A 14,055-nucleotide genomic window follows, 5' to 3' on the forward strand; every position below is an offset into this window, starting at 1 on the left:
TTCTAGTTGTTGGGGAGATAGCAGTGAAGAAAATGGACAAAGATCTTCACTTTTGAGGAGCTTGAATTTTAGTGTTTTGAGTACTGTATTGTAATGTATGTGTTTGTAGCACAACCAGAATTGCTTTCTAAAATAATCTTAGCCCTACCTGAAGATATCTCCTTTGTACACTTTTCAGTGGAGTTGCAGTGGGAAATGATTCAGACTAGTATCTGGTAGGTTTCCAAGAGAAGAGATTTTTGGAAAAGGATTGGACAAACTGTCAATCAGGATCAGCCATATACAATCCCTACCCCCAGGATATTGCCAGAGGGTATAACCTTGATGACCCAGCTCTTATCAAAACTTGAGTTTTGAAAAGTAATATTGAAAAAGATTGCCTGGAAGATATGCATCCCAGTCCATCTAGTCTGCTAAATAGCATAAGAATTTATCCCTGAAAACTGTTTTCAATCAGAAAACTGTGTGCATAGATGGTGTGGTTTTGGCAATCCTTTTGAACTGTGTTTATTAAATTGTCCTTTGGCATGAATTCCCCATTGAACTTGATGGGGCAGCTACAGTAAGAAATAGCTCTATGGAACTCTCCATGTGATCTGGGAATATTATTGAGGATGACGTTCCCAACGTTCCTTGTTGTCCCCTCTGTGAGGAACTATGGGAGAATTCTGTGCAGACTTCAATGTAGGAAAATGTGTGTTTCTCTGGAACAGCTGGTCTATTTTTATCTTATGCATAATGATAATTTTATAACTGATCCTATTTCTCACTTCAGTTTGTCTGATAGAGGACAGAGCTGAATTTATGGCCTACCTTTAATACTTTTGCAGAAACATACACATGTATTTCTGAGTTCTTACTTAGCAGCTTCTTTAAAATATATGAGCCTCATTTTCTCTACTCTCTGATTTCCCTAATTTGGGAAGTTTTATTTTACCATATGGATTTTTATAAACAACTGCAAATACTTTTGGGGAACAAAGCAGGCTATATACTCATTAATGAAATATATATAGTAATAAAAGCTAGGAAAGATCTAAAGAAGTAAGATACTCTAAGCTCTTCACCTTAAAGTCACACCAAATGTAAACTAACCCTGTAAGGTGACTGACTACCATTTTCTTTAAATCTCTTCAAAACAGGCTCCAGAAAAATTCCTTTTGAACCACCTTCAAGTCCCTACCCCCAACCCCATGGTTTGCTGTTCTTAAGGCTTCTCATGTCTCTATAGAGCGGTTCAAACAAAACAGTTTACCTGAAACAAGAAGTTAAGTAGCTAAAGTTAGAGTTGCATGATGTATTTGTGATATTTGGTTCGAATTCCACCATCTGCATCTTTAAGAATCTCATATTTTTGTAGCTTAGTCTAAGAACCTGTACCCCAGGGCCAGCCCTGGTGGCCTTCAGCACGCTCCGCTTCAGCAGCCCAGGTTTGGTTTTGGGCATGGACATACATCACTCCTTTGTCAGTAGCCATGCTGTCGCAGTGGCTCACATACAAAAAGAGAAAGATTGGCAAGAGATGTTAGCTCGGGGTGAATCTTCCTCAGCAAAAGAAAAAAGAGTCTTTATCCCAGATAACAGATTGGCTAGAATATTTTGACACCTATGCATCTTTTTGCCTTATATATTTTTTCCATTAGGTTACTTTGAAAAGTCATTTAATTTCGGTGTCTTTTGAGGCAGAATTCATCTGAATTGGAAGGTTTGCTTTATAACAAAACAGGTATTTAAAAAAAAAAACACTCTAAGTTTCAGAGACCAAGCTACATTAGGAATATAGAGCAACCTTCATTCTCTAGTCATGCTAGTGTATCTTCATTTTTTAAATAAGAATGTCGGTCATACTCAACTGTTAGTTTTATTGGCTTACTAACTGTAGAGCTTTTTAAAGTAACTGATGCTCACAGGAGGTTCCTGTTTGAGTTCTTTGGACTGATGATGGTAGATCTCTTAAGAGGAATTTAGATTAGGAGATGTACAGCCCTCACAGGTCATATTAAGCCTACCTTCCCCACATATGACTATAGTTCTTTTCATGGAGCACAATTCATATTCCTCCACAGTCCCAAGGAGATTGTACATGTAAACAGGAATTCTCTCTTGTGGGGTGAGAGAGGAGTTGAGCAGGATATGAACCAGGCTAATAAAATGTGAATTTATAGGTGTTGTGCTTCTGAGCCCACTCTCTGTGTCTGTTAGGACCAGCCCTTCCTAATCCTTCCCCACTGCAGAGAGGTACTGTTCCTCTTTTTTTGTAGTTAATGAATATGAGAGTTTGTTCTGAGATAATATAAAGATTACAGAGACCACAGCAAACTGATGCAAGCATATCAGGGCTCAGGTGAATTAGGAAGAACTGAGGCCCACGTTGAACAATCTCTCAGAGTTTGCTAATGTGACATTTAATTTGTCTATGGACTTGAGAAAGAGATACACCATTTCCTTACATTTTTTCTCTGAATGTTTTAGGTAATTCTGAACAATCCTTTGTCTTGATAATTGTCTGCATATTTATTTTTAAACACTAATATTGACCTAAAATCTTCAGAAGCAATTAAGCAGTAAGTATTATCCCAGACCCACACGGTAACCATGTTAGAAAACTTTTTATTTAGCTCTTAAACATACAAATAAACAAACATTCCTTGTGAAAAAAATACTGAACACAGAATTTCTATTACAGTCACAAATAATAAACCATGTGGTTTTCTAAGACACTTAACACTTTTCTCAAAGTGCAAAGCTTTTCAAAGTTAATGTCAAATATTTCTGTTGAGTGATTCTTAAAATGCGCAAGAATGTAAATGGCCAAAAATTGAAGTTAACCTCTTTTGACAATTCTATAATATCTACCATTATAGATTCAAAACAAGGCAGTAATTCCATATGAAAACTTGGCTAGTTTGGTCTTAAAAAAATTTAGGATAAAAAGTCGTGCAGGATGCTCCCACATAGTATTTCATAGAAATATGATTTGATCTGATCATCATGGTCTGGAACATATTTTTCTTGGTATTTGGCTTTTTCCCCCTCACGCCTGAAATAAATTTTCTGGAGTCTGTGTCTTTGCTACATACTATGTATTCAGAACAAAAATATCTTTCTTCTCTGGGGAGTGACTGAGGAGAACGCTTCTTTACATGGGATATTTTACTGCCTGCACTTTTTCAGGTGCTTTTGCTTAGAAATGTCACTCATTACATTTTTACTCCTTACTGTTTTTTTTGAATGCACTAAAATCCTCCTTCTTATCTTGTGTATCATTAACTCTCTTAAGTCAAGTTCAACCTGCCACTTATACAAGTCTTAAATACATCTAGAATGCTGCCACTAATCCCTATGAGTTCTCTTCTTTGCTTTTTGTTTCCTCCTACTTTTTGTTGCCTTTTTTAGTGAAGGCTCTTTGGAGATGCTCAACAAATATTTGTTGAATGAGTGAATGAATAAACAAATCTGTCTGTTGCATTTACCATACTGCCTTGTGTTGTAGTTAAATTTTGTACATATAAACTATGTGTTCTTTGAGGGCTGTAGTGTTGGGCTACACCTCCCCTCCCCACCTCATGTGCGGCACGTGGGCACACGTGGCACACACACACACAGCCAGACAGTATTTTGCTCAGAACGTTGCCACAGTACATTTACATGGAATATGCAAATAAAGGTAGGGTAGTGGCAATCAAAATGTGGAATCTACTGATACTACATATTAAATGTGGTGCTATTCTTCTTCATTCATTCATTCGGCAGATATTTTTTGAGGCCTATAATATGCCATGTACTGTTGTAGGCACCAATACAGCAGTGGTGAGCAAAACGGAGTTTCTGATTTCATAGGCCTTTCATTCTAGTTGAGAGACACACACAATAAACAAATAGATGAATACAAATATGATATGTCATTATAACTAAATGCTATGAAGAAAATGAAGCAGAGTCAGGGCCTAGAAGTGACTATGAAGAAAATGGCTATATCAAATAAAGGTCAGAAAAGATCCCTCCACACCAGTGATACTTAAGCAGAGATTGCACACGAGGCAAGGGAATGAGTCATAGGGCTACTTGTAAGAGCAGTCAGTGTTCTAGGCAGATAGGACAGCAAATGCAAATTTTCTGAGGCTGGAATAAACTTGACCAGTTCAAAGGTGAGCAAGAAGGCCAATTAGGTGAGTGTATGTGAGTAGGATACAGAGGACTTGTTTATTCAATGGAGCATTTCCACTTGGATGTTAGACATCTGTAAGGAGAAGTCGGCAAGTGAGACTGGGAAGGAGTGACCATTGAGGGAGGAGGAAAACCAGGGGACTGTGAGTCCTTGGAGAAAAGTTTTTTAAGAAGGAGGGGTTGCTCATCTGTGTCAAATACTGCTAAGAGATCAGGTAAAATGGATATTGAAAAATTGATCAGTTACTTTAACAAGAAGTATGTCATGGAGATCTTTCAAAGAATAGTGTCCGTGAAGATGTAGGCATGAACACCTGACTGGACTTGGTTGAATAAAGAATGAGAGGTGAGAAACTGGAGAGAGTGAATATAGACAGATATTTTGAACACAGAACAATGGAGAAGTTGCTGTAGGAAGTATTTAGGATCTAGAGAATTTTTTTGTTTGCTTGTTTATTTTATAAGATGGTCAATATTACAGCATATATATGTGTGTGTTCTGTGAGGAGAACAATATTATCTAACAATGAGTAACATTTGTTCTCTGCCCATAAGATAATGGTGAGAAGCTGTGACGGGGTGACAATCAACCTGACTGACGTCATTAACGCGCGCGAGAGCACACACACGTGCGCACTCAAATACAGTTTAGTTCAGGATTCCAGGGACTGGCTTTAGTGACTGGGAGAATAATTTAATAATGAGAGAGTCTTAACAATTTTTAACTGTCTTTATCTCGTCCCTTCTTCTGAGTGAAAAGACTATTAATGTGTTTATAGAGCATTTATTTCATAAATATATTATGAAGAGCTACTCTGTTCATTAGATATTATTCTAGGCATTGAGAGTGGAGAGGAGAATGGAACAGACGTCCTCTGTCTTCTTGGTATTTGCACTCTCTACTTCATTGATTCATTCTGATTTCATTTTGCATGTCACATACTGGTCTAAGTAGCACAGGTTGAAATCTTGAATTTAAAGTGTGTTCATATTTCTATGGGATTAATTAAATTTCTATTTTTTATGAGCACATTAAAATAAATAAAGTTTCTTTGTTATATTTCAGAGGCTGCCAAGAGCTTTTGGAGCATAGTTTAATTTTATTGAGAAAATATTTTTAATTGCTTACAACTTCTATAATTATTAACTCCACTAATAATAAGTAAAACCTTTAAGATTTTTTTTTTCAGAATTTGATATAGGGTTGTAAAATGCTCTTTCCATAAAAAGTCTGGGAAAACACACTTTCACTTGGGTGAACATCCGAGTCTAGAACTCACACTCATGTCTCTCATTATCTGGGAAAAATAGCTGCATTACAATCACAGCTAACCACTATATTCGTGATGTGACTCCTCAGGCAAAAATTATTAACTGTATAGAGTGGGTTTGATTGGCATTTTTGTTGTCATTTCTGCTTTAGCTTTTAACAAAAGTTTTTTTCAACTTGGAAACTGAACCACTCGCAATCCTTAGGGGGAAAAGTGAAAGAGGGGGAATTTTACGTGAATCTCTTCCACAGTGATATACGCCCAGTATGGGGTGGAATGTGAAGAAGGAAAAAGGGTGAAGAAGCTGAACAACTTTATTGAGCCTTCTGTGTGGTGTCGTTATAGTGGGACGTTATTATTTCCCTTGGAGTGGATCCCCTGGGGAGCAGATTCCATCTTAGTGAGATGTCAGTATAAAAACACAATCACTTGATTCAAAGCACAAGCTTTCCTAGGAGGATCTGTCAGCTTGGATTGTTGACCCTTCTGTTTTCTTCTGTAAATACAAATGACCAACAGTTATTTATAGTTATCTGAAACATTGCAATTTTTCTTCTTAGTTAGTTATGTGGTTTTATTAGCTTGATTTCTGCAAAAAAAACGATGAAAAAAATCCTAGTATAATATTTCCCATGTGTTTTAAGTTTATAATTGCAGATGCATGAATATTATTTAGTTTACTAAAATTGCAGTTAACTTGTAAATGATAAGCAATTTCAGGAAAGTGAGACATCTTCCTGGATTTAGGGGACCAATAATATTTGTTGAAGACTTACGACACATAGGGTAGTGCTTCAGGTGTCACAGGGGAAACAATGACACTTCACACATCAACCCTGGTGTCAGGGAATTACAATTAAACTGGGGAAAGGAAACACGCACAGACAGAATTTACAAAATGAAAGAAAGAATGCTTCTTTGGAAGAAAGTTTTCGGGTTAATAGTTTATCATTTGCTTATTTTCCCCCACATTCTCTTTTAAGATGCTTAAATATCTTTTTTGCTAGTTAAAATAGTCTAATAACATGAAAATATTGTAGCAACTTTTCAAGGGTACTTACCTAAGAAGAGGAAATATTTTAACCTGGAATATGTGAGAGACTTTGGTAATACAAAGTTTAACTTGAAAATAAAAATGTTAACTCTTCTAATTATTTTGTATTCTTTTTATACAACCTTAGTTCCAAAGGAGTTGACCCACTGTTTATCCAAGTCTTTTTAAAGAAATGTGTAATACCAGAGAAGAAAATTTCAGACAAACCAGAGCATTTTTTTCCACAAAGTTATACACCAATAAAATAGAATTATGATAAAAAACATTTTGTGACTTTAATTATAGCATTTTTCTACCATACACGACTTGCATAATTATAGCTGGAGGGACAGTTCAGCCCCAGGTCTTTAATACCTAGACTTCACGGAACCATAGTCCTGAATCCTGGCAGACTGAACTCTACTCTTAATCCCTCTGAGGCAGATAAATTGAGTTCCACACAGTTCCATTTTTGAGCTCTCATTGGTGCTACAGTGTATTAGCAATTTCATGGATGTTGTAAAGACCACAGATTCCCCATGGTGTCCTTGGCCTGAACTTCTGTGAGGCAGCTTAAAGACAGGGTAATACTAAGACCTCTGGTTAGTTGCAGGGCGATGGAAACAGACGCTCTCTCCACCTTTTCTTACTTGGGTTGAAGATATGTTAAAATTCAATGAAAGTGTAAAACTGTAGTGACATTGGTATTAGTCGGGTTTCTTCATTCGATCATGGAAAAAATGTTGGTCAGTTCAGTTAAAGTAGACTGAAGCGTCAGGGAAGGATCTGGGAGTTTCAGTGTCAGTAGCTTCAAGTCCTTTCCATAACGGTTTCTTGGAAGTTACAGGTTCTTCACCTTTCAGAAGTGGAAGGAAGGAAGGAAGGAAGGAGAAACATAAGTAAGCATTTATTTAATTTTCTCTGCATTTTAATTTTGCTCCTCTAGAAAGTCTCCTTCCTACCTGTCAGCCAACTTCCAGACATAGCCATTCAGCAAAGTCCACATTCCTTGGAGCCAGTCCACCATGGCAGCTCCTGCCCCCAGCTCTGAAGCTGGTCGTGCAAGTACCATTCTCTTGGGATCTATATTATATAACTCCTATGCTTAGAAAATGTTCCAATAAAGTTGGAAAAACAGGTCAGGAAACCCAACTCTTTTCTGTTTCCAGAGGCATAAATGGGTAAAGGTTAATGTTATGCAAGGTCCTGCTTAATCATAGGATTGTGTGTCTTTTATTCTAGTGTAGTGTCCCAACCTATAGTAGTATCTTACTTAAAATAACCCTTTGAGGGGGCTGGCCCCATGGCCGAGTGGTTAAGTTCGAGCGCTCCGCTGCAGGAGGCCCAGTGTTTCGTTGGTTCGAATCCTGGGCGCGGACATGGCACTGCTCATCAAACCACGCTGAGGCAGCGTCCCATATGCCACAACTAGAAGGACCCACAACGAAGAATATACAACTATGTACTGGGGGGCTTTGGGGAGAAAAAGGAAAAAATAAAATCTTTAAAAAAAAAAAAAACTCTTTGAGATATATATGAAAGAGGGCATATAATCACTACCTGTCCTTAGATAATTGGCTTTAAGCTGCAGTCCGTGTATTAAGGGGCTCCTTTCTTTGGTTACTGTTTTTTGATCTAAATGCTATTCAGTGCCCTGCAAGAATCCCATAATACTAACTTCAGCACACTTTGCATTTTCTTCTCCAGGGTGGAAAAAAACCAAGCATGATTTCCACTTTCTTTTTTGATTCCCAAACTCAAAATTAACATAGGACCATTCATTTTAAAATAAGATGATAATATACCACAGCAATCATATGTCTCTTCCCCGTCTTTAATTGGCTGCATTATATACATTACACTCCCATGTATAGTGACTTTCTAGACTCCTAGGGACTATTCCATATTAGAACACATCCACCAAAACTAATGTTAGCCCTCCCTGCCAATTCACCCTCTATGACCTAGCCAAATATATTTGTAATTAGAAAATGATTGCTTCACACTCAGATTTTATTTCAGCTTCTCTTTATTGGTGAAGTGACCCAGTTTTCACCTTAATGACTACTCTGTCTGGCTTCTCTCCCTTCTACCTGTGGGGTATGCCTTCAATCCTCCTGTTTTATTCTACGCATTCCACTCCAGGAAACTGCTCCACCTTAACAATCAAATCTTTCTCTTTCAAATTCAATCCATAACAAACTTTAACAATGTCCCACTATGAGCAATATCACTATGTCCTTTAATGAATATTTCTTTTATTTTCTTAATTATGTTGTAAATTCTTTTATCCAGTGATCTATGTCTTAGGCCTTTTAATTTCTCTCTCAGTTCCTAATACAATGTGTTGTATATAAGATTAAATATATATACATATATAATATATTATATATCTTTTATGTTATGTGGTTATAAAATTAGTAAAAAAATATTTATTTTTTTCTATCATTTACAAACTCAAGCAAAGGACATTTTTGAATGGTATTTCTGTGGCATTTCTTAAATTTGAAAAATTACTTTTTTTAGGTAAGAAGATAGTTTAAAATCCTATTTTAATAAATATTTTGTATTTCATAGGGTTAACTTTAAAAAATAATGACTTTTCACACCAAGAATCCAAGATCTCCTTATAGTTTTCATGTAGTATCATTTTAAATAAAGCAGATATTTTAAAATAGCCAATCCTCTTAAAATATTTAATGTTTGAAGAATGAAAATGTTTGAAACAGATAATTCATTTGCTTAGCTTAATAATTGATATTACTAATATAATTAATATAATTATTCTTAGCTTTGTCAATATTATATGAATACTTAAGGTTAATTGGATATGTGTTTTAAACTCAACATTTCTAGAATGTGGAGGGTATTAAAAATTTATATAAAGCAATTAAGCATATCTCATGTAATTATTATGGAGGAGGATTTGAACTGATTTTAGAAATTGGCTAAAGAGTTGAATGGCTCTCTGTCCAAATGTAAAATAAGAGGCTAGTTTTGGATAAAAATGAACATAGAAGAGAAGAGAAGAAGAAATGTAGAGAGACTAGAAAACCTATTCAAGAATGCTTTTGAGACGATAGCCACGAGTAGTCTTTGGAGATTTGTTTTTGAGGTATTAATCTAATCTCATCTTATTTTTCAGATAAATGCTTCACCCTACAATTAAAAATGAAGCTTAATAGGGAATTTGATGCTTAAAAAAATGCAGTCATGCATCACATAATGATGTTTCGGTCAACAATGGACAGCATACATAGTGGTGGTCCCATAAGATGAGTACTGTATAGCCTAGGTTTGTGAAGGTATACTGATGTTCACACAATGATGAGACCCTCTAATGATGCCCTTCACAGAACGTATCCCCACTGTTAAGCCACACATGACTGTACTTTCTAATTTTGAGTAGATTTTTAAAAATGTATATATGCATGGGACAGAGTAATTGACTAAATCTGAAGAGGGTCTTAATAATTTAGATTTCTCTTTACGTGAGAATTGATTTATACTAAGGAATCCCATTACCATGTCTTATATACACTGTAAAAAGAGGCTAATAAGGTAGAAAAATTTCCATCCTGTGGATAAATTTACTATTTCATCTATCCTTTTTGCCACATACACTAATTCAGCTATTTCCAACAAAAACAGTAAGTGTTCTGGCTCCTTCTCAGTGAGACATTCAGACTAAGTTTAACAAAGTAGCAAGAACACATTTTGCTTTCTGCAGAAAGACAAATTATTACACTTATTTTAGTTTTTCATTTTCGTAATTAATTGCTTCACTATCTGCATCAAACATTGTCTATGTCAGAGATATGAATTCCATAGATTACATTCATAGTGTCTGTGAAAGGGACATTAATGATTTTGGTGTATCAAAACTTGTTTTAAACAGAGCCTACTGTCCTATTATTCTGAATGAATTACCTGGGAAATTTATTTAAGAACAACTCTATCTGCGCTTAGTGTGAGAGACCTTTCAGCTCATTACCAGGCAGTAGTTTAGTGAGACATCATTCAAGATGATGATAATGGTTTGAATTATTTTGAGACCTAAAATAATAGGGACTCTCTTGCAAGTGACCAAAATTTATAGCTGTGGCTTGCATAGTAGCTTAGCAGTTCACATATGGCTTATGTCAATGGCAGAAACAACATTATTTTCTAAATCACGTTGATTTGTAATGTGGTACTGAAAGATCTTAAACAGAATCAAAGTCTGTAAATTGCAGAATGGAGTCCTCAAAACTTCTTATCTGTGTTTCAGTTCTGTCAAAATCAGCCCAAGAGCCAAGCATTCTATGTACACAATGCTACTAGTCAAAGAATAAGAACTGAGACCATTCAATTTCCTCTTTTTTTGGCAAGAAGCCAGCCTGACATTTTCCTTTCTGTTAGTTTTGGCAAGGAAGAAAGAGAGAGGAAACTTTACTGCTCAGTTACTGATGGTTTTTCTATTTTGTTTTTATTAAAAATGTTGAAACATGGGCCCTTTGTCAAAATTATTTTATTATTGAAGGGTGGGTGGGGTGAATGAACTGGCGACTGTTCAGAAAACCATTAACAGCACTGATAATGGACAATCTTATTTCGGTTCCCCAACACAGAAGTGCTTAATTGCAATAAATTATGCTGCAGTCTGGTGACTGATGTGCATGTTTAATGAATTGGTACAGACTTGAAGGTTAATCTGCTGGGAGGTAAGAAACTTTGCCCATCTGATATTGCAATAAAAAGTATGATCTTTTTAAGTTACATGATGATATATTTTGGGCATGAAACTAAAAGAATGAGTTTTCATTGGCTGCGGATTTGTTGGGTCTCCAAGACTAAAACATTGAAAAACTAACATCCCTAATGGTGACATTTGAATTAAATGCAAAACTTAAGTACATCAGCAGTGGAATGCAACCCACCCAGACTGGGAGACTGGTGGCCATCAAAGAACTTATAGAAGATGCAATGTGTTCTCAGAAAACAATTGCTCTTAAGCTAAGCCATCTTTACCTATTCAATGGATAATATTTTTAGCTCTCAAGTTATTTATATAACAAGAAAACAAGTACTCTTTCTACATCATTCTGTGATAAATATCCCTTGGAGTTTGTGGAGAAATATGACTTTCTTTAGGAACCACAGTGAGAAAATAATTTTATAAAGCTAAATGTGAACCTGAGTATCAACTAGAAAAACACTAATAATGGATCTGTTGATGGTTATGGGGTCACTGCCACAGTGAGTGGAGGAAAAAGGGTATGTGAGATGGTATGCAGATGGGGAAGCATGGGAAATAATTATTTTTCTGTATTGTAACCAAGTGTTTAAAACCATCAGTTCACAACCTGATATTTGGACCAGGTAGAAAGTGAGATAAATTGATTCATAGAAAACATTTCTGCATCTTAATGTGTCAAGTGTTGTTTTTTTTCCTCATCATGGATCAAGTATCCTGATATTGAGGACATCAGACTAAAATATTTGGAAGCCACATCCCCTAGGTATGTTGCCATTGAAAAGAAAATGGAATGACTAATTAAAATGCCTAATCTGCCTAAAATTCCTATCTGTAGTTTTTTTGTGATGTCCATTGCAGATGATTTAGTGAAAAATCACTGACAATTAAGGTCCTTGAGAAAAGTTAAAATATGAAGTACTGTGTTTCCAAAAGAAGATAAGAGCCACTCTTCCAGATAAATCAATCAAGAGACATGTTTTGATAACAGTTATCTAACTGACTATATAAGAGGTTGTAAAGAATAGAATTGTAATGAGATTTGCCTAATTGGAGACATTGTGCAGGCTCTTCTGAGATAGATGTCTTCATTTCTTTTTATTAAGGTTTTTGTATTTACTCAACATACCTGTAGATTCTTCCATACACATCTTTTACAGAGTCTTATTAATGAAAACGTACACTGACAAGAAGGAAACTCTAATAATGCAGTACTTCTTAAAGATCAGTGTTACCAATTGCTAAACTGCTAGAATTCTTTTTTCTGAACTCTCACATTGATGACATCGTCGTCATTTTTTATATTATGCAAAGGTCAAAGAACATTCTTATATGTTTCTGGCAGTTTCACTGATATTCTTAGCTCTCTTTAAAGAAGACAGACTATTAGAGGCTAGTTCAGATCTTATTCATGCAATTGTTACTTAGTCCAATAACTCTTTAATATAAATATACAAATGCTCTTTTTCTAATCTCACCACAGAACACATAAGCTGTAACATAAAATTTTGTCAAACTGCTTTCAAAGACTCCTTCCTATCATTTTTGATGTAATGAATTCTCTAACTCATCTACTTCCATGCATTGCCTAAAATTGAGGAGAATTTGGTTGTAGGCAGCCTGGAAAAAGGATTTTTAGAGTAGTGTAAGCCATAGGTCTAACTTTTCCTTCTTTGAAGAAAGATAAAGTCTACGAATCTCATTGTTTTGTGGAAGGGAAGATCACAAATAAGCATAAGAAAGGCAGGGGCCCCTTTTTATGTAGTGTCACATAAGTAATACATTGTTACAATAACTTACTCCACAAATCAGTAATTTTTTTCCGGGTAGGAGGAATCACCAAAGTGTCTTCTCAATTTGCACTGGGTCTACTCACAACATTTTAACTTTGCCCTCAAAAAGTACTTTTGAATTTGTGTAAAGAGATGCCTAACATAAAATTAACTAAAATGTTAGATTTGATGACACATTGTACATAATAGTTTTAAGAGAATGGTTTTTTTTAAGGAGAGTTTTTTGTTTTGCTTTTTAACATCAAATCAACATGTTTGACTTAAGTAACAGGTTATACTGGTCAAAAAGTTGAACAAGGATTAAATTCATTAAAAAAACAATAGCCTGAAGAAAGCCATAGAGCATACAAAAAAAACTGGAAGTAGTCAAGAGGCATATTAATGCACTAAATTAATGAACTAAATTTGGTGTTTGTAAATCTTATAGATACTATCCAAATTATACCTTCATCCTAGCCATCATGATGTTTTGACTAGCTCTCTAAGGAGTGCATTGTTGACCTGTAAAGCATTCAATGGACTATCCTTTAGTGTTTCTTCTCTGATTAGAGAATGTCATGTTCACTGAAAACAGAAGATGAATGATACATCGCGTGAATCATATCCTAAAATAGGTTAAAATTAAAGTTCCCACGTTCAACAAGTGAAATGGAACTGCATGGAAATGCAAGATGTTAAGGAGAGAACTTGAATAGGCTGTACTTTGTATATATATATAGGGATTTCTTAAATTATTTGTGATTGAGAGGAGAGTGTTGTTTTTGCTTCTTGAAGGAATGTACAAAATAAGGATGGTGATGAAAAGAAAAGTATGAAATATTGCTTGGAGACTGTCAAGATGATGATAGAATGATGGAATAAGGAGGGTCATTTCAATGTGCAAGAAGACAAGAAAGAAAGTAAACACCATGTTATTGAATTCTTTCCCTTTCTTGGTGGTATTCCTAAAGATAGAGATAAAAAAGTTTAAAAATTCCTGTTAAAAAAACATGTAAATTTTTTTCTTACAAAATCTGTGTAGTTATTTTTATTTTGCAGAGCAATATTTGTTCAGTT

This window comes from Equus quagga, chromosome 8 (genome assembly GCF_021613505.1).
Source record: "Equus quagga isolate Etosha38 chromosome 8, UCLA_HA_Equagga_1.0, whole genome shotgun sequence".
Classification (NCBI taxonomy): Eukaryota; Metazoa; Chordata; class Mammalia; order Perissodactyla; family Equidae; genus Equus; species Equus quagga.